The sequence below is a fragment of the Lepisma saccharinum genome, chromosome 3 (genome assembly GCF_977018435.1).
Source record: "Lepisma saccharinum chromosome 3, izLepSacc3.1, whole genome shotgun sequence".
In the NCBI taxonomy this organism is placed as follows: Eukaryota; Metazoa; Arthropoda; class Insecta; order Zygentoma; family Lepismatidae; genus Lepisma; species Lepisma saccharinum.
In genome coordinates, this window is record NC_139231.1 from 7421107 (window position 1) to 7444690 (window position 23584).

At 39.2% G+C, this 23584-nt stretch overlaps 1 protein-coding gene across 1 annotated transcript in view; it reads left to right on the forward strand.

Annotated features, from left to right (window-relative positions):
• Nlg2 (Neuroligin 2) overlaps positions 1-23584 on the forward strand; it is a 1033488-nt gene that overhangs the window by 79136 nt on the left and 930768 nt on the right. The window lies entirely within an intron of this gene.

Genomic DNA, 23584 nt, shown 5'->3' on the forward strand with positions numbered 1-23584 from the left:
TGGTGCCCTTTTTTTTAAAGCAAGATTGCATTTTGTTTAATTTCATTTTCATTTTAATTTTTAAACTGAAACTAACAAATTTAATGGTCATTTTTTGCATTTTACGTCATTTTTTCCCCATTTTTTAGGATATTCTATAGGTCATATACCTATATTTTTAGATCATCAACTTCCGCTCCCTACCTATACATATATTAAATTATGTGGATACCTGATGTGAAACGTACGATCCACGATCAGAGAGCCTGAATGTTGCATTGAAAACTGCAGAGAACAATGACTGACTTATGAACAGTGGAAGGTTTTTCCATGCTCCAGTGGGATTTTATTTATAACTATAAATAAACAAGGGAGAAGGACACAGGTTGGTATGATGAACTAAATTGTAATCTAAAAGTTTTAATTGAAGAAACAAAACACGTTCGCGGTTAAAAATACGGCATTCAATTTCAGGCACATTACACTAACTGAAAGAGTATTTTCAAAATTAATAATATTTGGATAACCGGCAAATCCAAACTTGATGTTGACCACGTAATGCATTTGATAATCAAAGAAACATAATTTTTCTTGAGCATGCCCTTTATTTTGTTTGTTGAAATAATACGTTGAAACGAACAGTAGTATGTTTTAGAGTGTGTTTAGAATCTCTTGTGTACTGCATGTAAATACTGAAGTCATTTTAGTAACATAACATAACCCTACAGCTCTACAGCACCTTGGCGGGCCTTGGCTTATCTACCGACTGCTGGTCTCCCTCCCACACTGTTCCTTCGTCACCTGTTATAGCGTGGAGGTCTCAGACTAGTGTTGGGGTGACGGGTGATCAGCCCGACGAACCCCCAGCCGTTGTTGTAGGTCTTCTTGACCAGGTTACGGTCACTCACTCGGAGCTTCCCAATTTCCTCACGTTGGTGGGTTGCCACCGGCCCTATACGTAGGCCGAACAAATTCCGACCAGAGCCGGATTCGAACCTACGCCGTCCCGCAGCGAACGATCTCAAGACGAGTGAACGCCTTAACCCGCTCGACTACGGAGGAGGACGAAGTCATTTTAGTTTCCTAATCAAATAACAATTATTCAGTGTAATCCTTTAAAAGGAAAGCCTTTGTTTCTTTGCAGCTGTTCATGACAGAAATTCAATTCCAAAACAAGTTACCAAATTAGCAATAGTTCTCTTACATATTTGTTGTATGTGCTTGTCTGCCTTATACCGGATGATGAAGGAAGCAGATATAAAAGATAGACAATTACTGTTCTTGGGTAGCTCGTCCTGCTTTTGTCAGAAAACCTGATCAGCATACTGAACCAAGCCATCACACGAGATACGACTTCAATAATATAATTCCGTTTCTGTGGCCAAATAAAAAAAAAAGGCAATAAAATTGTCAGTGTGAGGAGACGGAGAAATAATTTCCTTTTGTCTTACATTATACTCTGTCTGTATGCCTAGTGTGGTTTGTCTGCTACAAAGCTGAAGACAAACCTCAGTCTGTCTGTTGTAACGCGTGGCATGTTTTCTTCCAGCTTACAAATCACGTAAAATACCTTCGTTCACTTCAGTGTGCTGGTTCTGCAGGCTCAAGGTCATTTCGACTGATAACGAGATACCGTAAAAAATAATTTTCAGAAATAAAATTAAAACGGTAAAGTTCATTTTCGAGAAAATGATCCAGAAATACATATAATGCTATTCACAAGAAATTATCGTAATCGTTTGGAAAACAAAATTCAACAATTCGCACAGCAAATAAAATAAGAATGTTCGCAATAAATAAATTGAAATATATAGTCGCTCGAGTTAAGAAAAAAATTGGAGGCAATCAAACGGGAATCGAACCCAGTATCTCCTGCGTGTCAAACTAACACGCTACCACCCCACCACCTGGTCTTCTGTCAGTCGGACCATCTAATCATCTTATGAGCTTGCTAAGTTTCTAATCTTTGAAGCACTTGTAAATATTGTTGTGTGTCACGGAGTTATGTTTACTGCAACATTTGAGCACACAATCCAAACATACGTAAATTTTATACACAGAAAACATGGGTTTTCTGCACATAATTACGGAGCATGCGCTCTGTCAAGGACTAGAAGTAACCTCGCAAAAGTTACTGAAGCTTGTCTTCGGTGCTGACAGATGGCCCCGGAGTCACGTGGTATCTCGTTATCAGTCGAAACGATCTTGAGCCTGCAGAACCAGCACACTGAAGTGAACGAAGGTATTTTACGTGATTTGTAAGCTGGAAGAAAACATGCCACGCGTTACAACAGACAGACAGAGGTTTGTCTTCAGCTTTGGGACAGACAAACCACACTAGGCATACAGACAGAGTATAATGTAAGATAAAAGGAAATTATTTCTCCGTCTCCTCACACTGACAATTTTATTGCCTTTTTTTTTATTTGGCCACAGAAACGGAATTATATTATTGAAGTCGTATCTCGTGTGATGGCTTGGTTCAGTATGCTGATCAGGTTTTCTGACAAAAGCAGGACGAGCTACCCAAGAACAGTAATTGTCTATCTTTTATATCTGCTTCCTTCATCATCCGGTATAAGGCAGACAAGCACATACCACAAATATGTAAGAGAACTATTGCTAATTTGGTAACTTGTTTTGGAATTGAATTTCTGTCATGAACAGCTGCAAAGAAACAAAGGCTTTCCTTTTAAAGGATTACACTGAATAATTGTTATTTGATTAGGAAACTAAAATGACTTCAGTATTTACATGCAGTACACAATAGATTCTAAACACACTCTAAAACATACTACTGTTCGTTTCAACGTATTATTTCAACAAACAAAGTAAAGGGCATGCTCAAGAAAAATTATGTTTCTTTGATTATCAAATGCATTACGTGGTCAACATCAAGTTTGGATTTGCCGGTTATCCAAATATTATTAATTTTGAAAATACTCTTTCAGTTAGTGTAATGTGCCTGAAATTGAATGCCGTATTTTTAACCGCGAACGTGTTTTGTTTCTTCAATTAAAACTTTTAGATTACAATTTAGTTCATCATACCAACCTGTGTCCTTCTCCCTTGTTTATTTATAGTTATAAATAAAATCCCATTGGAGCATGGAAAAACCTTCCACTGTTCATAAGTCAGTCATTGTTCTCTGCAGTTTTCAATGCAACATTCAGGCTCTCTGATCGTGGATCGTACGTTTCACATCAGGTATCCACATAATTTAATATATTTATAAGTAGGGAGCGGAAGTTGATGACCTAAAAATATAGGTATATGACCTATAGAATATCCTAAAAAATGGGGAAAAAATGACGTAAAATGCAAAAAATGACCATTAAATTTGTTAGTTTCAGTTTAAAAATTAAAATGAAAATGAAATTAAACAAAATGCAATCTTGCTTTAAAAAAAAGGGCACCAAATGATAGCACATGCACATTCAATTAAAATATGGAACAAGGATTTTCAGTGCAAACGGGGTCTAGCTATGGTATTTCAAGCCTCTCCTTATCTGATCTTAATCTGAGTTTTCCCCAGACGGGCACCTGGTGGTTTCCCCCGACACAACAAAGACTGTCACCAGTTCAGCATTTCTTTTGCTCGTAAATTGCAATCCTGCGAGATATATATACCTTGGTGAAAAGATTCAAGAATATTACCAAAATTGAAGAAGTGACAAAATATGATGAAACAATATACCGAATATTGCAAAAAATGGCGGGTAAATGCCGAAAATCCGGGAAAATGACCTAAATCCTGACAAATGGCAACAAATGCAAAATAATGCACTTTAAAATTGCGGTTTTTGGGTTCTAGATGAAGTGTATATTGTCTATATTTAATGGGCATCGTGTCCGAGATGTCAGAAAAAAGATGACATTTCATCAACTTCCGCTCCCTATTTATAAGTTGTATTAAGCGAAATTCTCCATTTTTATAATTTCCATATATGATATCAGTATCACATCGCAAGCAGTTATTAATGGTTTCAATGTCATTTGTTGGGAAAAAAGTTTCGTATTACTTTAGATTCGAACATGCAAACGCAAGTATCAAAGTATTGCTTTAGACAGCACTCATGATTTTGAAACGTGGAAAGGTAATCATTTTACGGGAAACGTGAAAGTTGGTGTGTGTTGACAGACTGTAGCTACTGCCATATTAGCACTGACAACTAGGAAGCGTTCTCAATGATCACGTGGCGGCATGTTTTTCGCTAATAAATAACTGCGTTTTTTCAACACATACACAAATACATCGTCGCTTCGGAACATCAAATTTTCATCTTTGCTGCTTTCAGATTACCAACATACGAAGTGGCATGCAATTCAAAAGGTTTTTTTGCAGAAACCTCAGTTTTATAAATTAGGTTGGATGAAATTATACAAAAAAAGAACAAAAAAAACTTTCCTTCCGCTGGACTCGAACTCGGGTTGCCCGCATGCTAGTCCGACACGATAACCAACACTCCAAACGAGACAACACGAAACGCTTTCGCAAGTAGTCGACTGAAATGCAAGTTAATTTTCAGATTGCTAATTCCCAACGTATAACATGCCTAGGTAGATGTGTCTTGCAGTTTCTGTACTTTTGTTATTTCAGTCGCTTTGGTCTCTCCCTAGGTTAATCACGGCAATAATGAGGAATATTTTTTTGACAAAGATGATAAACAGACACACAAGAATAATCACCCTCGCAAAAAAAAGCCAGAACTCGAGTCTGGAACCTTGGACGCGAGGTGTGTTTCTTGTTCTAACTACTATATCTGTGTGTTTTCGTTAGATATGAAATGAAGTAAATAAATAAGACAAGTGGGTGGAAGGGACTGGAGAATCGTAGCTACGTAACCATTGAGAAGATATCCATCGCCTAGATAGAGAATCTCTATATCCCATTGCGATAGAGAACTTATTAGAAGAATGAAAATACAGATTAAACGAACAAATTTGATGCGTATCCTTTCGTCAAAATGCCTAGAAAACAATATTACATACTTCTTCACTAATAGAAAAGAATAAAATAAATTGTCCTTGGTGGGAATCGAACCTAGACCTCACTGATGAAAGTTCTGTACGCTAACCAACACTCTATCAATAACACCATGTTTTCTTTTTTCCAGTCAGTCTGTTTCCTTCGTCAGCACCTGACGACGAAAATGCATGTTAATTTCTCTCATAATTGTTTCATTGTCTATTAATAGAAGCCACGTATGTCACAAATAGACGCATTCTTTCTGTGAAAAATCCCATGTTTCGCACATCGTGCTTCTCCATTTACTGTTATTTGGACATTCACTTGGAAGTTAAAACTTAGCTTTGTGTGTTTGTTTTCACGTGCATGTGTGTGAGAAGAATGGTGGGAACGTGTGTTCGATGTTTTTCTGGGCATTATTTTCGTTCAAAGCATTAATATAATTGTAAAATATGGAATTTACTGTAATGCAAGGAGTGAAAATATAAACCCAGTCCGTCAGGTTCGTTCCCAAACAACATTAAATAATGGAACGTAAAGTGGACCGAGTATTATTCCATGTCGATAACACGAGACATTACGATCGACAATCTTCATCTCGTATTTCTCTTTGGCATCACTACTCAATTTACAGAGATGTATACCCGTGACTGGTATACAAGCCGCAGAATTGCAATGCTGGTTGGGTTGTCTAGTCACAAGGCGCTTGGTGGTCAGACATGGATGGCTTGCTTCAGTGCTTCTTCAATAGGGTCGTTACAAGCCAGAAGTGTCCGTGACTGTACACCAATCAGGAACGAGCAGATATGCACTTCATGTATGGTTTGGCAGATGGCAATGCTGTACAGGCCCGTCGTTTGACCATTTGACCGTTTGACCATTTCCAGACCTATGTTGATATAACCTTTTTTCATTGTTTACATGTAAGGAACACACTCCTGAAGTTATGCCACCTATTTCTTGGACACCCTGTATACTGTATACATTTACCGCTACGAGCACATTCAACACGCCAATCTTATTATTCTATATTGGAGAAAACAATCGTTTAACCTTTCTTTAACAGTTATTAGCAACTAAACTTGTTAAGTGATATTATGTTTTAGCAGTTTTCACTTTTGAGGATCGTGTGAGATCCATGCTGAACTGAGGATGCGAAAAGTATACGGAAATTTCAAGCAGATATTTTGTCCTCAATTTTAGGTAATAGGGTAAATACCGTTTTAGACTAGCTTAAAGTATGGTGGTCTGAATGGCGAGTGAGTTGGCCCGTTGGAGACAGATAGTGGATCGGATCGCAATTTAAACTGTAGGTCCAGTCCCAATTAGCCTTTTTGTGCATAAAGTGAACTCAAAACAACAATTTAGAAAATCGAGATCTGGTTTTGGTGTGGGCGTTCCTTTACGAGTGTTGCTTCATCAGTTCCATATCTTCATCATTTATCTTCACCATAACGATTAACAAAGGGACGCAATATGTAAGATAAATACAAGAGATACGTACAAACGTAAAACCAGATATTTCTTTGGAAACATTATTTTTAGGTAAATTCTTGTGAGGTTTCATGCAATCTCGTTTCTTCAGACCCAGTTCTTTAAAGTGAAACCCTTTGGGACTTCTAACAAACTCTTCCGTTTGGATTCATGCTCGGAGACTCGAAAGCAAACAGCGCGTTTAATAACCTGATGCAGAGAGTTTCATGGAGAGAAAGTTCCTGGAGACTTCATAAAATACACAAATTATCTCTTGATATCACACCCAACCTCCGCGTGGGACGCTACAGGAAAATAAGTATGCATAGTCTTTCAGGGAGGTCCCCCACCTTCATCCCCCCCCCTTGTGTGCGCATACAGTTAATGAAAGCATTTATGCGAACAGTCATAAAGCCACAGGCAGGAATGACAACTTTCAAACACCGCCAGCGAAGGGACATAAAAATTTGCAAATAAAATAAAAAAAAGCGGAGAAGGGAAAAATTAGTTTAGCAAACTCTGTTGAAATGGGGGATCGAATTCGTGTACCCTGAAGCCAACATCCATATGTAGTACCTTGTATAAAGCCAATCCCCGCCCCATCTCTCGTCTCGTCCTAGCCCTTCTGCTATCTTGTGTGTGTGTGTGTGTGTGCATGATATAAAACATCCAAGTGAAAGTTTGATAATATGAAATTTCGTGTAATATGAGTTAGTGTTGTGGAAGGGAGGCAACGATCTTGTTCTGGAAGGCTGTGGTTCTGCTCGTCTTAAGGGAGAAGAAAGAGCAGAACGTAAATTCAATTTGTAGAGATTTTTCAAGGAAATTGGGGTTCAATTTTTTTAAAAAAATGTAAGCTTGGAAAATCATGAAGTTTTAACGCCATGAATATGAACAGTATGCTTTAGAATTAATCAATTTTAAATGTAATTAGAAAATATCTTTTCAACGAACGCCGAGAGTTTTCCCGAAAGTTCTTTTGCGGTTCGCCATCTTGAAACGCGGAACCGATTTCGCCAGTGGAGTCCTCAACGGTTTATACTTGCTAATAAAATTTCAACACAAAACCTCGGGTCGGGTACCCTATTCTACACCCTCGAATTTTGATTTTTTTTTTATTATCAAGATTATGTGATCCTATTTGTGAATTTAAAAAAATGGAGCGCGGAAAGAAGTACTTACGACTCTACAGCCGTTTAAATTTGAGATTTTGTCGTTTCAAATTGTTGAGTCCAAATTTCCCACCGGTTCCGGGCTCCGCCCCTGGGGTAATTGACTTTCCGCCCCCTACCGCTACCGCGGCCCCGCCTTTATCTATAGAGTCCCTTTTAAAGACATGTTAGAAATTGGCCGAAGTCACCTGCCCCCAACACTATTTCTCACTGTTTTCCGCATTGACACATGAAGATACAAAAAATGAAGGTTAAATTAAACCAAAGAAGGTAACTTACCTATTTTTACAAAGGCCAGGTATTGAATTGTGGGTCGAAGTTCAATTTGTAATTCCAAAAATGAAATAACTCCTACGTTGAAAGTCCTTGTTGTCCTTTTCCACAGAATACCAACCTCCACTCCCGTCCCATCATAAAAATTAGAAGTCGGAAATTATCACATCCCACAAGTCATTTAGAAAAAACAACCCTTCCCTTTACGGCATGCAGTTGCCAAAAAAATATATATATATTTCCAATTTCTGAAGTCGCATAAATGAAATCCAATGTCTGAAATGTCCAATCCGCCAATATATCACACAAATATCATATCGCAATCGCAAATGTTCCTATTGCACAAGTCAATCATAAGAAGAAAAAGAAGAAAATCAGACATGCGCCTGTGACATCAATCGATCATCCGAAATCTTCAGACTTGCGCCTGTGACATGAATGCATCATTCGCCATCATAAAGTTCTGAAAAACCTTTTTGACGTTACGCAAGGAATTTTAATTTCATAAAAAACGTAAGTTTCGTAGCACGTAGATATAAAAAACTACTTTCCGCGCTATTTAGAAATATCGTTTATTATGAAGAACTAATTTTTATAACGAGAATATTTGAAATGTGCGAAAAATCGAGGGTGTAGAAAAGGGTACCGGAGCCAAAACCTCTACAATTGCTGCAGTTAGCGTGGTTGCGGCACTAGTACCTTGCGCCTCATGCTTCATCTGAACCAAGCAGTTCAAAGGTAATACAGTAAAACCTCGTTAATCCGGACTAATGGGACATAAGTTGACCGGCTTAACAAAAGTCCGGATTAACTGAAATAACCTAAACGAACAGTAGAAAGTGCTTTAAAACTCCGTTTATAGCAACAATATACGTTTATTATGGTGTATATTTAAAGGGCATAAGTCTAAATACACTATACAGTACAGTACAAAGTCTGCGGGAAACAACTTCTAGCCACACTTAAAATCTTGCATTCTGCTTTTTTTTTTTTTGGCCTTTCGCCTGTACGGATTAAGCGAAATCCGGCTGTTCGGTGTACGGATTAACGAGGTTTTACTGTATTGGCAAAATTGTAGAACAAGTAATAGGCTCCCACTTAGATAAATGGTAGGCGCTTTTGCCTTTGGTGTTTCCGGTTACATTCCCCGTGTGAGTGCCAAAAATCTTGGCGTTGGCCTATTGCAGTGAGAAGAATTGTGGATCGACTTGAAAAGCTGCTCCGGGCTTCACATCCGAAACCCAGAAAACGCGGTGATGGGAGTCGATGCACTGACCACGCGTCTGGCAGGCACTGGCCGTTAGAGAGCTCTTACGTCATGGAGGTTAGTCTACATAAGTAACCAAAGTAATGCTCTAGCATAGGCCTGGTCAACCTGCTGTAATTGTGAAAGAGCGCTCTCGTATGCACGTGTGAACTGCAGAGCGAACAGCGGTGTTGTAGCGCTATAAGAATGTAAGAGGGGTGAAGGTTTCGTTAGTCGTGTTCATGAAGTGAGAAACCTATTGTCAGTGTACTTGTGAGTAACTCCCCCAGCCTTTCTGCTTGCTGGCCTTGAGACGCTGTATGCAGGCGGAAAGCTAGATATGCGCGCACGAGATACCGAAGCCTGTTCTAACACACTTCTACGTTTCGTTCTGAAAGGTCCAAGAATGTAGTCTTCACGGTTTTGAAAATGTCAAAAATGGGTAAAGAGTGGAGGTGTGTATGCTGTCGATTAAAGACATTGTGTCTCGGGAATGTGTGGAGCAAGGACGCGCATCATGGTAGAGAAGGGAAGCAAGCGAGTGGGCGGAGCAAAGCAATGCGCGCTGCTGCAGCCCCGTCTTCCCCTCCAAACACCGTGTCTTCACGTTTCCCCATTCCCATTTTGCGCAGTACCGAAAAACTTGTTTTATTGACCCAAGTGATAACTCGGCCCAGAACGGAAGTACCGTTTCGCCCAGAGGGAATTTTTAAAATATGGTTCGAATGTGAAGGGAAATGTGAAATTTAAAAGCCAAATAGTCAGGTGTGGCTTCCAAAGGGGAGCCTTATCGCATTGCTTAATGCATGAATAACAGAAATACAGATACATGTACATAAGAATACACAGTACAAACACAATATCAACAATAGTACAGTGCGTCCATTTCGATCTTCAGCCGAGAGATCGGAAGAAGCGTGGCGGGCGGCGCTGGCGGAGATGCCGACATTTGCGGCCTGTAATGCCCGCTTATTTTTATGGACATATGCAGACATTTATATAAATATTGCAAAACGAGCACTAACCTGTGTGATAGTTTATTATCTGTAATTCATCTAAATTCTGCCCTTATATACACAAAAAATACGCTTTAGAAACGATGTTAAGAGCTACAGATAATAAAACATTTTAATCAGAGTTTTGACCAGTAACGTCCTGCTTAAGTTTATATCCTTGAAAGAGTTTTGTGCCGATGGGGATTGTTTAGAGGTTTCGAATGGGCAACACTGTATCAAGATTACGCTGTAGACGAAACCGTTAAAAGTCAATGGTGGTCGTGAGCTTCCTTGCAATCCGAAATCTCCGAGCTCGAGTTTTTTGTTCCTTCGCGACAGAACTGTGAATATAGTGGCGAGCAGATGTATACCAAGAGCGTGTTAATTTCGTACTGTGCGCAAGAGTGTTATTATTGGTTACTTGCCGTTACTTGTTTGTGTTATTACAGTGTGTATGTGTATTGTGTCAGTGAGAGGATAGGAATGCCAGCCGCAAGGTTCACGTTACGAGGGGGGCTGATAAGTTCTCGGCTCGACCCAGAAGGACTTTAGCTACAGGTACGAAAGTTTCAGGCTATTCAACGTATTCTCCCCGAAAGTCTACACACTTGGCACTTGGTGGATATCAGTTTGAACAACTCTTATAACACAGGTTAGTGCTCGTTTTGCAATATTTATATAAATGTCTGCATATGTCCATAAAAATAAGCGGGCATTACAGGCCGCAAATGTCGGCATCTCCGTCAGCGCCGCCCGCCACGCTTCTCCCGATCTCTCGGCTGAAGATCGAAATGGACGCACGGTATTAGCCTGTGAGGTTAGATGTTGCAGGTCGATGTCTTCCTCACACATTATAAGGGCTGTGCTTAACGCCACTGACATTAGGCATTCTCGCATACTCCTCGTTGGTTAATTTAGCCAATTCTTGTCATTCTTTGCCCAAAACTACGAAGGTTTGGAAAGCGTTTCTTTGAAAGATATTTGAAAAACTCTAGCCCCTTTTCTTGCCTAGTTTGAAAGAACTCATTGTCTTTCAAATCCCACAATTCAAGTTGGAAGGAAGCTACTTGTTCTTCGATGTCAACGCCAAGAGGATTGCTAAAAAGCTGGATGCTGCTTTTAATTCTTCAAAATATTTAAATCTGGAGTCAAACAACATCCATTATTTCTTTAATGTTTCTTCATCTTCTGCTAGCCGCCGACAGCTTGGAAAATGGACCAGGTTATTCCTCTCCAAGTAACGTTGAAAATCTTCAGTTTATTACGAAACTCATTTATGTTTCCCATTAAATCTGACACCAGTTGGTTTCCTCCCTGCAGTTTCAAGTTCAGTTCGTTCACATGGCCTGTGATGTCTGTTATAAACGCCAGTTGTTTAAGGAAGTCCATACTCTGAAACTGTTCCTTCAGTAAAAATAGAACGTATTTTAATAAAAATACATAAAATTAATGTATTTTGCAAAGTGTCTTCGCGGGCCGCAAAAAAAATACATCGCGGGCCGTCAGTTGGAAACCCCTGGTCTAGCCCTCTGGAGTCACTACTTACACTGATGACTTGCTTTCGGTCACTTGCTCCACAGATTCCCGGGACAGACCGTAAGTGCTTGTTTTCTGGGAAAGGCCTTCTTAGGAAACTCTGCAAGTATCCTCCAACCTCAGAATCTTGAAAACTACAGAATATAAATAGTATTGTTTACAGAAGCATGCTTTTACGCGACCCACCGTGAAAGGTAAAGCTGATCTGACGGAAGGGCAGTTGCTATAATTCAATAAGACATTCCATACAGGAGCATTCATCTGATTATAGCACTGATAAATGAACTCTATTGTATCACAATGCATTAGAGCTTAAGCTGATTCGTAGCGAGGAGGGAAGAAAATGGGGAATGAAGGGACTCTTATCTCCAGAAGGAAGCCTTTTGTCTTTCCTCGCAAGAGGTTGAGGGGTGATGAACTCTGCTTGTTCCAGGAAAGGTATAAAGCATTTTTCTCCCTTTGATCTTTCCTTCCAATTGGGAAGTTCCTCCGAAGTTCAAATTCGATTTTGTTCTTTTCGAGTCCCTGCCTATTGCGATTACTCCCCCCAGGATCACTTTACACCTTCCTCCCCCTTCATTGCCACACAATATCCATTTCCTGCCACGTTGCTTCTTTCCAGCTCCCTGGATGTTGCAATCTTCTCATCTGTCACTCACTTCTCCAGATGCAAGAAGATTAGTTCGCCAGGTGATATCCAAGTTTCGTCATTTTTAGACGTAGATGAAGTATTCGCTACTTGTAACTGTGTTTGAACGAACACCATTTCGCACATGTAACAATACGACCAAGTCAGTTGCGAAGTGGTTATCACAGCATGTTACGACGCCAGGAGTCCCGGGTTCGAATCCCGTCATGGTTGTTCTTTCTGAGTGTTCCTTCATCAAATTCAACATATCGTTATCTTCGCGATTAGTCAAAAGTGGCAGAAAGGCGAAGTAAAATAACCAAAATCAATCAATCGAATTCGAGTCTGCTCTCACTTATCGCACACACGCTTTTAGCACACACTTTAATATTTGTTTTCATTGAATAATTTGATATTTGTTGAGAGTGCATACTAGCATTTGTTTTCAGTGCATATTTTGGCATTTTGTTAATAGGGCACACTTTCACATTGCTTTCAATGTACGTGTACTTGACTCTTAATATGAGTGCATAGTTTAGCATTTGCTTTCAGCGCACACTTTGACATTTCTTCAGTTCTTACTTTGACATTTGGTTTCAGTGCTTACTCTGACGTTTATTTTCAGTGCATATTTCGTCACCTGTTTTCAGTGCTTACCTTGTCATTTAGTTTCAGTGCTTATTTTGACATTTGTTTTCAGTACACATTTTGTTATTTGTTTTCAGTTCTTACTTTGGCATTTGTTTTCAGTCCTTACTTTCGCATTTGGTTTCAGTGTTTATTCTGACTTTGTATTCAGTGCATATTTCGTCACCTGTTTTCAGTGCTTGCTTTGGCATTTGGTTTCAGTGCTTATTTTGACATTTGATGTCAGTGCATGTTTCGTTATTTGTTTTCAGTTCTTACTTTGGCATTTGTTTTCAGTTCTTACTTTGGCATTTGTTTTCAGTGATTACTTTGACATTTGTTTTCAATGCATACATACATTGACATTAATTTTTAATACATACTTTCTCAATTATTTTGAGTGGATTTTTCCATTTCTAGGGTATAAGTATTAACTCTCTAATAATCATTTTTCAATTATGCTCTATCTGAAATCAGGATCCAGATAAGTGAACACACCTGAAAGGAAAAAATATTCCGACCAAGGAGCGTACTAAGCGACGTTACCCATCACCATCCAGAGTCAACACACTAACGTTACCACAACATTGTATGCATGTTGTATTTATGATGACTGTTGTATGTAGGGGAACAAATATCAAATTATTCAATGAAATCAAATACTAAAGTATATACTCAAAGTAAACATTACAAAAAAAAAACATTCCACTGAATGAGCTTTAGTTTGGATGGTCACCACCATGAGGGCCACAAGCATGAGATGGGAGTGTTTTGTTTAATCTGAATTTGTGTGTGCACGGTCCACGAAAGCTTGTATTTCCTACAGCGTACACTAGATGGCAGTGTGACTCAAATGCAAAACAAACATAAGTTTTAGTAACACAAATAAGAATAACTTCGATTGCAATTAGTGAGAAAATGTGTTTTAATATGCTTCGAAAGATATGTGAATATTGAAGTTGTAAGGAAGATGAGAAAATAAAATGTGGTGAATACAAATGAAACTCCAGAAAAGGTTTGTTATCCGCACTGCAATAGTCAGTGATCGGTTAGAGATCGGTTAGTTCATTGAACTCTCCAGCCTAATTATTGCCTATTTTTGTGGGAGCCGGAAAAGGTTTATTATCCAAAAGGTTTATTATCCGTACTGCAAAAAGAAGATCTGGAACTCAAACTCTGATTTTCCAACTAGAATCAGTGATCGGTTAGTTCGTATGAACTTTCCAGCCTGATCATTACCAGTGCGTAGTTAGAGATCGGTTAGTTAATTAAACTCTCCAGCCTAATTATTGCCTATTTTTGTGGGAGCAGGAAAAGGTATGTTATCCAAAAAGGTTTATTGGTAGTATTATAGTATGAGGGAAACACCTATAAATCATATATTTCGCACTTTTTACATTGCTAACGTACTATTCTGCATTGCGGAACATTTCCTAAGGTGAAATAATTAATGAATTTCTAACGAAAATAATGTCTATTTCTTACATTAACGAGTACTTCCTGTTGCTCCTTATTTCCCACAAATCATCCACGGGTAGCCCCCAAAACCATTGATATTAGCCCAAAAATTCACGGTAGCCTCACGAACCATCACGTGGACTAGGTATGCCTACTAGGTTAGGTTAGGTTCCATTAGCACTCCTTTCGTTCAATTTAGCATATACGGACAACATCGGCTTGTAGCAGCAGCAATATCGCGTATTGTGCTCTCGTGCAGAAAGCAAATGGCGGCAGCAGCAATAGCGCGTCGGAAATAGATTTTCGTAGAAAACCACATCGCATTAAAATGGATCAAAACTGCATTCCCGAACATCAACAACGCTACAGAAAATGATTTGCGTAAGTACTTTATCCTGTAAATTTGAAGAAATCCGTCTCCGGTATAGTAAACTGTTACCCAGAAAGCAAATGGTGGCAGCGGAAACAGCGTGTTGGACAGAGATTTTTGCAGAAAAAGACATGTTTTCACATTAAAATGGATCAAAACTATATTCACGAACTTCCACAACGCTACAGAAAATGATTTCCGTAAGTACTTTCTCCTGTAAATTTGAAGAAATTCGTTTCCCTTATACTATAATGTTACCGGTTTATTATCCGTATTGCAAAAATAAACTAAGGTCGTAACGGCAGCTACATGTAGTTGGATCAGCGATCGGTTAGTTCGTATGAACTTTCCAGCCTGATTATTACCAGGGTGTAGTTAGAGATTGGTTAATTCAACAAACTTTCCAGACTAACAATTGCCTATTTTGGTGGAGCAGGAAAAGTTTTTATAGGATGTAAATAGAAACTATGACGCATATGTATTGTATCCAAAAATGCCTTGGCAAGGTTTCTAATAGCTTACCATACGAAATAACCATATTTTAAATATGAATTGTTCTTCTATTCGTAAATTACACAGGCAGCAAGGTAATGTTGCAAAAAAGTTTTGACAACGTTAACCCCTTACATACCTAACGTTGCTACATAATGTTGAGTATTTGTTGGCACAACGTTGAAATAAATGACCCTCAAACGTTGACACAACGTATTCACAACGTTGTATCAACATACACTGAACATTGTAACAACGTTAGTTATGTTAGGGGCTAACGTTGCCACAACGTTGTGGTAACATTACTTTGTTGACTGGGAGGGCATCAGTGCACCATATTTGGTGTCCGGCCTGAAACGATTTCGGCTTTAGTGTTTTATCAGCAGACATGAACGGAATGATGGCTATTACACAGAAAAAAGTTTTAATTAATAATCAATATTTCCACATGCAGAGGACAGGGATGGCCAAAATGCCACATTTACAAACTGCAGCCGGGAATTTCGTAAATTTGCATATATATGAGAAAATGCAGGCCGACAATTAGCCGAGGAATGTTTGCGAAATATTTTCCATAATCCCACACGGGGAACATAAATTTAGTGAAAATCCCCCTTTACATAGAAAGGGCGGTGGTTGGTACGTCGATATGTGTACACGGGCATAGATGGTTTGTGATTCCAAAGTAGCCTTCGGCAGGCCTCCATTATGTCGTGATAAGTATGAATGCCAGCAGAATTTATTTTCAGGAGGGTCAGGTTTGCAATGGTTTGTTTGTTCCTGAGTAAGATCTATTGACGTTATCTTTACGTTCCTAAGGAGAGAGGGAAAGGAATGGATTTGAGGAAAGTGAGAGAGAAGTGACAAAAAGGAGGATGAAGTGAAACACTGGGAGAGCGGTCGAGAAAAGGGAGGATATGAAAAACAAAATAGCGAATGACGAAGAATGAAAGGGAAATGAAGAAAATGAGAGAGAAATTAAGAAGGAAAACAGAGAGAGAGGGGTAAAATAAAATAAATTGCGATAGAGAGAGTAAAGTGAAGAAATAAAAAATAAAAATACAAACAGAAATAAAGAAAATAGGAGGGTAATAAACATGCGAAACATAGGAAGATAAAGAGAGGAAGAAGAAAAAGTGATATAGGGAGCGAGAGGAAGAAAAAGAAAAAGTAAGCAAAGACGTGAAATAGGAAAAGGCAGAGAGAGAGATAGAGGAGGGGGAAGCAAGAAAATGAAGAAGTCCGAAAAGAGAGAAAATGAAGATAGAAAATAAATAAGAGTAACACATACACACACATGTGTGTGTATGTGTGTGTGTTACTCTTATTAATTTTCTATCTTCATTTTCTCTCTTTTCTCATTTCTTCATTTTCTTACTTCCCACTCCTCTATGTCTCTGACTTTTCCTATTTCACGTCCTTGCTTACTTTTTTATTTTTCCTTCTCTCTCTCTCTCTCTCTCTCTCTCTTTCTCTCTCTCTCTCTCTCTCGCTCTTTCACTTCCTTTTTCTTGTTTCTCTCTTTGGCTTCCAATGTTTCGCACATTTGTCTTTCTTCTTTTTTCTCTATTTCTGTTTGTATTTTTCTATGTCTTCACTTTATTCTCTCTTTCGCACTTTGTTTTCTTTCCCCTCTCTTATATATATATATATATAATGTATGTGTGTGGGTTTGTGTACTCTTTGATTACAAGATGACAGCATTACAACTACGCCTTCGGAGGACCAGTCAAATCTATTCATTGATTGATTGTTTTGTTTTATTTTACTTCGATTTTGCTACCACTTTTGGTTAATTTGCGAAGATAGGGATGAGTGATGATGATATGATGAGATTGGTGAATGGACACTCACAAATAACCATACCCAGATCGAGATTCGAACCCTACGCCCCAGGCATCGTAGCGCGATGTGCTAACCACTCCGCCACGGGGGCCGGAGCCAAATCAAAAACGTGAGTAAAATAAGAAAACAACTCATTAAAAGTGTGGTGCACCAAGCGTGGTGTTACTGGGTGTAACAGAACTTTCCTTTTGGTATTGTTGCAGATTTATTGTCTCTAGTATCTTGTTACACCATGTCTGGAGTTCCTTTGGAGACGATTGCGTGTTGAGTGGCTTCATGTGATGTTTGTTATTTAGTCTTGCTTTGCTTTCATTTCGGCTAATCCCGGTGATGATGTCGATGAAGGGAGACTCATAATGAACTCCCATGCCCAGACTGGGATTCCAACACAGAACACTGACGTAAGCGCGCTCTACGTCACGCAGGTCAACACACCTACATTGATGGCTAGTAAGAGGGCACACCATTTCGTGGAAAATATATATTTTTAAAGCGTACGTCCAGACTCATGATTGTAAGGGTTAGTGTTTATTTGCAATTGTGAACCAGCATGACGGGTTTCTTTTCAGAACAGGGAGTGCTAACCACAACATGAAGAGGGGTGGCTGTAATTACAATTCAACATTTCTGGCGTTCTTAGGTCTTAGTTACAGGAATTTTGTTGTTATAAAGATGTTATATCAGTAAACAGCAGTGCCTTGAATTCCTTTGTGAATGTCCTTGTATCAATTCAGAGGCTTTCTCTTTGTCAACTTCCCTAAGCTATACAAAAACTGTACTAAATACCTTAAATAGCAATTTCGGGGGGGATTGTAAGGCTAATAGAAGGAAAAAGAAGTTTGAAACAGTTAAGCCGAGCCTTCACCACTTAATCTGCTAACCAACCATGGTAATTAGAGCACTTGGGTAATAATATGAATGTAGATGATTTTTTCTGTTTATGTGGATCGAACAGAGAATGTAAGGAGAAGGGTAGATGGCCGAGGGATGCTTCCAGGTGGCAGCACTGATTGCTACTCTAAACGATGCACTCCTAAAGTTGTTACTAAAAAGGAGGCAGCTTCAGAGCACCCTTCGCTTATATATCAGCCAATTCCGCTGTACTTTGTAACCTTCGATTCCCGTGGAATTATCCTATGCAAGTCGGAGCATTCCACGAGACGGAGGAAACAGACAAAAATTCTCGTGTATCACGTGCAATTGTGCAGGCTAGGGTACAAGCTTCACACCCGCAGAAGTCATCTCCAGGCGGCAGATGCTAAAACTACTGCGTGGGTAGGCCTGGAACCACTTCCTGTTTCTTTATCCTTGATTGCAATGATATTCCTAACCAATCAGATGACGAGGAGTTTCCCACATCACGAACGCGACAGACCAAGCCTCCTGACTCTCTAATTCCTCTTCTTTCCGCTCCTCTTACGGCGCCACAGTACCGCTGCTCTCTCTGCAGTACACGCGTGTATACAAGATCGCTCTTGCACAAACAGTGCGGGTTGACCAGACCTGACGTACATGGTGTTGCCAAAAGTTTTTCTGCTCAGATTCTACAAAGTCCACTCCTTCCTGCTCGAAACTTATTTTCGTGACGTGCACTGTTGTTGCAGATAGGGTCTCGATTTCATCAAATCATCATCCTCATCCCGAATTATCTAAAAGGGACGCTAAATGATAAACATACAAACACCTTAGTAAATATTTCCTCCCATTCGCCAGTTAGTGGAAACTCCAGCTTCTAAAATCCGGAAGCAAATGGGTTCCTCGGAAAACATCTCCAGTGTATTTTCAAGAGGTTTAGATTTTGGACAAATATCTGCATCGGATGCTGTATCTTATCTCCTCCCGGAAAACAACGCGCGTGAAAAAAAACAAAAAAAAAAAAAAAAAAAAAAAAAAAACGAGCGCACTACGCTGCGATGTTGTTTTATGCCTTCGCTCCTGTTTATTCGAGTATATACAAACTTTCGTTGCAAGAAGCTTCTATCTGACTTTCTCTGAGATTCCACCACCCTCCGTTCTCTCCCTTCCCGCGAAACTTTACCTCCCCACAATTCCTGCTTTTCCTCGAGAGTTTCCCAAAGACTTGAGAACTCCCTAAAGACGCACCCGGAGCTCCATCCTCAGCTTCCCGGAGTTCGATACTATTGGACAGTCATAGCTAAACTTTCCGCATTCCCTCGGTGTGGTTTTGCCATCGGTTCCCATTGCAGCCTTCCCTTTCCTGGAGGAATTTCTGGAATTAATGGAAATGTGTGGAAGAAACGGGAACCGAGTTGAATCTGGATCTGGTTACAGCAGGATGGGCTCCAGAGGAAGATGCTGTGAGGAAGGTTGCAATGGGAAGAGTTGCAGATAAAACTCATGCGGCGTTGGTCTGTTCTGTGTCCGTAATTAGAAAGTACTTTACAGTTATTGATCTCCAAGAATTAACTCAGTTACGATTATTTCTCGCAAAAGTAACTCGGTTTCATTTACGTGGCTACAAAAGTAATTTGTTCCACTTCCTTGGCTGTAAAAGTAAACTTGTTCCACTTCCTTGGTTGTAAAAGTGAATTTGTTCCACTTCCTTGGCTGTAAAAGTAAACTTGTTCCATTTCCTTGGCTGTAAAAGTGAATTTGTTCCACTTCCTTGGCTGTAAAAGTAAACTTGTTCCATTTCCTTGGCTGTAAAAGTGAATTTGTTCAGTTTCATGGCTGTAAAAGTAAATTTTTCCTGTTCTCTGACCGTAAAATAAGCTTGTTCCGGTTCCGTGGCTATAAAGTGAACTTTTTCCAATTCCGAGCCTGGAAAAGTTAACTTGTTGTAGTTCAGAGTCTGTAAAACTGAACTTGTTGTAGTTCAGATTCTGTAAAACTGAACTTCTTCCAATTTCATTGTTGTAAAAGTGAAATTGTTCCAGTCCCATTGTTATAAAAGTGAACTTGTTCAAGTTCCATAGCTGTAAAAGTAGCTTTCTTCCGTTCCATGGCTGTAAAAGTAGCTTTTTCCGGTTCCCTGGCTGTAAAAGTGAATTTTTCACGTTCCATGACTGTAAAAGTAGCTTTTTCATGTTCCATGGCTGTCAAAGTAGCTTTTTTCACGTTCCATGGCTGTAAAAGTAAATTTTTCACGTTCCATGGCTGTAAAAGTAGCTTTTTCCGGTTCCATGGCTGTAAAAGTAGATTTTTCACGTTCCATGGCTGTAAAAGTAGATTTTTCACGTTCCATGGCTGTAAAAGTAGATTTTCCGGTTCCATGCCTGTAAAAGTAGCTTTTTCCGGTTCCATGGCTGTAAAAGTAGCTTTTTCCGGTTCCATGGCTGTAAAAGTAGCTTTTTCCGGTTCCATGGCTGTAAAAGTAGCGTTTCCGGTTCCATGGCTGTAAAAGTAGCTTTTCCGGTTCCATGTCTGTAAAAGTAGCTTTTTCCACGTCCGATGCTGTAAATGTGAACTTGTTCTACATCCTTGGCTGTAAACGTGATCTTTGATGGCTATAAAAGTGGACTTGTTTCACTTCCTTGTCTGTAAAAATGAACTTGTTCCAGTTTCTTGACTAGCGTGGCTGCAATAGTAGCTTGTTCTAGTTTCCTTTCTATAAGGAACTTGCTTTTACAGAGTACTTGACTGTAAAAGTAAATCTATTAAAGCGAATCTGGGGCTTCGTAGAGGAGGATGAGCTCCAGAGGAAGATGCTGTGAGAAAGATTTCAATTAGAAGAGTTGCAGATCAAACTGGTGCGACATTGGCCAGTTCTTGATTGACTTATTGATTGATTTGGTGTTTTTTAAGTCCACTTTATGCATAGTAGATAGGTCGGGACTGGACCCATTGTTTAAAATGGGATCCGAACCACTAGGTGTCTCCAGCGGGTTCGAACCCGGGGCCCCTTGATTACAAGGCAATGACGCTTCCACTGCGCCACCGGGGAGGCCCATTGGCCAGTTCTGTGTTCGTAATTAGAAAGTACTTTACAGTTATTGATATCCAAATATTATCATTATTTCTCGCAAAAGTGGTTCGGTTTCAGTTGCTTACTGTAACTGTAATTGATCCACTTTCTTGGCTGTAAAAATAGCTTGTTCCGGTTCCGTGGGTATGAAGGTAGCTTGTTACACTTGCGGGGCTGTAAAAGTAAACTTGTACCGGTTTCGTGGGTGTAAAATTAGCTTTTCCAGTTCCATGATTGTAAAAGTAAACTTTTTCCTGTTTCATGGCTGTAAACGTAGTAGCATTTTCTTGTTCTGTGGCTGTAAAAGTAGATTCTTCCAGTTCCGTGGCTGTAATAGTAGATTCTTCTAATTCCTTTGTCGTAAAGTAAACTGGTTTTATGTACATCTCCATAATATTATCTCTCTTTTAAGTTGTTTTTTACTGTAAAACCAACTCTGTTCCACTTTCTTAGCTGTAAATTAACTCAGTTCCGGCCTTTTGGCTCTAAAATTAATTAAACTCTACAGTTGCTTCACTATAAAATTAACTCTCTTTCAGTTACTTGTCTGCTGTAAGATCAACCCAACTGCAGTTATTTGACTGTAAAAGTAACTAAGTTTGAACTCTAAAATTAAATTAAATTTACAGTGTCTTTGCTCTAAAATTAGCTCTTGTTCACAATATTTGGCTCTGATGTCAACTAAAGTTAACAGGATTTTGGTTGTAAAAGCACGTGACTATAATAATCTCGTCCACAGTTACTGGACTTTAAAACAACTCTCATATATTTTGCTTTATTGTAAAACATTACTCGGTTACAGATTATTTATTAACTTACTATCTAAAGTATTTTGAAAGTAAATAATTAAAAGTAAATTCCTTAATTTATTAAATTTACGATCTTTCTGTTTTATTACATACACTTTAGAGGTAGAACAATGTTTCTTTTTAATTTCTAAAGAGACATAGATTTGCAACACTTAACTCAACCTTGTCTTTATAGATGAAGATGAAGAGGATCTAGAAAGTGATGAGGAGAGGAAGAAACGATGTAAGTAAACGAATGATAAAAGGCTCAGCTTTTTTCTAGTTTCTTGCATGAATAGGCAAAATATTCTACTTTCTTGCCTAAACGTTATTGCGCATTTAAACTCGTTTTAAGCTGTCAATTGGAAAAATGCCAATTTTCTTCTCATTTTGTCTTTTCTCATTTTTAGTTCATTCCTATACTTATCTAACTTTACTTGAGAATGAAGGATGTTCGAAGCATTATTTTCTCTGTGGCTTGTATTAGAGATGTTTATTGCAATCGCAGAATGTTAAGATGAGGTCTTTCTAAGGATATTGAACTTATATCAGCTTCCTGGCCCGGTGAGATAGCAGTGAGTAGTATTGTTATTGGTTGTTATGCTGGTGTAGCGAAACTTGACTTAGATCTTTCCCAACAAGGGTTATTCTCAGAAAACCAAACAGTAGGCAAGCCCATGAACCTAACGACCCCTTAGATGGGAATGACGGATTGAGATAATTCTTTCAAAGCCGCTATTGTTATGGTAATTATTTATGAAAATATTCTTTCATTTTAATCTGCGAAGTAATCTCCATTGAAATTTACACACTTTTACCATCTGTCGGGCAACTGGCGAATCCGATGGTGATAGAACAACAGCGGCTCAGAGTCCATAAGTTCTACAATGCTATTTTCCACCTCTTGAGGGTTTGTGAAATTCGAATGTAGTAGGTGGTGTTGCAGGGACCGAAACTGGTGGTGATGTGAAGGGGCCAGGTCAGGGAAATAAGCTGCATTAAGCAGAACTTCCCAATCCAATTAATAGAGCGTCTCTTTAGTTCCTTTCGCCGTGTGTGGCCTCGCGTTATCATGCAGCAACAACACACGCCTAGTCCCACTGCTTATAGATTATCTTTTCCTCTACAATCCGTCACACAAATTAACCAGTTGACGCTGAGTTTTGGATTTTCATTCAACAGTTGCTCCAATCCTTCATTCTCCACTTAATTCGGCTCTCCAGGACACTGTTCATCTCCAAAGTTGACAATTCCTTCAGGAATCTCTGAAACCACTTCTTGCAGCTGCTGTATCATACGGCATCTTCACCCAAGGCCGAGCATATGATTTCCTTCGCATCAGCGTCATTTTTCTTTAGTTGATATGCAAACCGCATGCAGTGCCTGACGTGCTGCTACTCAAACGACATCATGCTCACTACTGCTTCTTTATGTTACGACATATGCTAGTCAAGTGTTTTACCTGAGCGCTCAAACATGGTGGGGTTTCTCCAATGACAATCGCGACAACAAAGCGTAAGAAGGAACATAATTTAGGGAGCGAGAATTAATTTGTACACCTAACAATAAGTCCCGATATTTACGATAAATTAATGTGGACGGCACGTTTATTCAAGGCATTTGAAAATAATCAAATATACAGTTTTTTTATTAGCGAGTCTTAAATTTAAAGATCTTTACACGCCGGATTTAAGTACCTGAGTACACCAAATCTTAACCACTTATATGTTCACGTGATGTGAAGGCGATTGACTTGTCACAATGGCGTCGTCCTAATTGCAAACAGTCCTAATTGCGAACACTTGCTG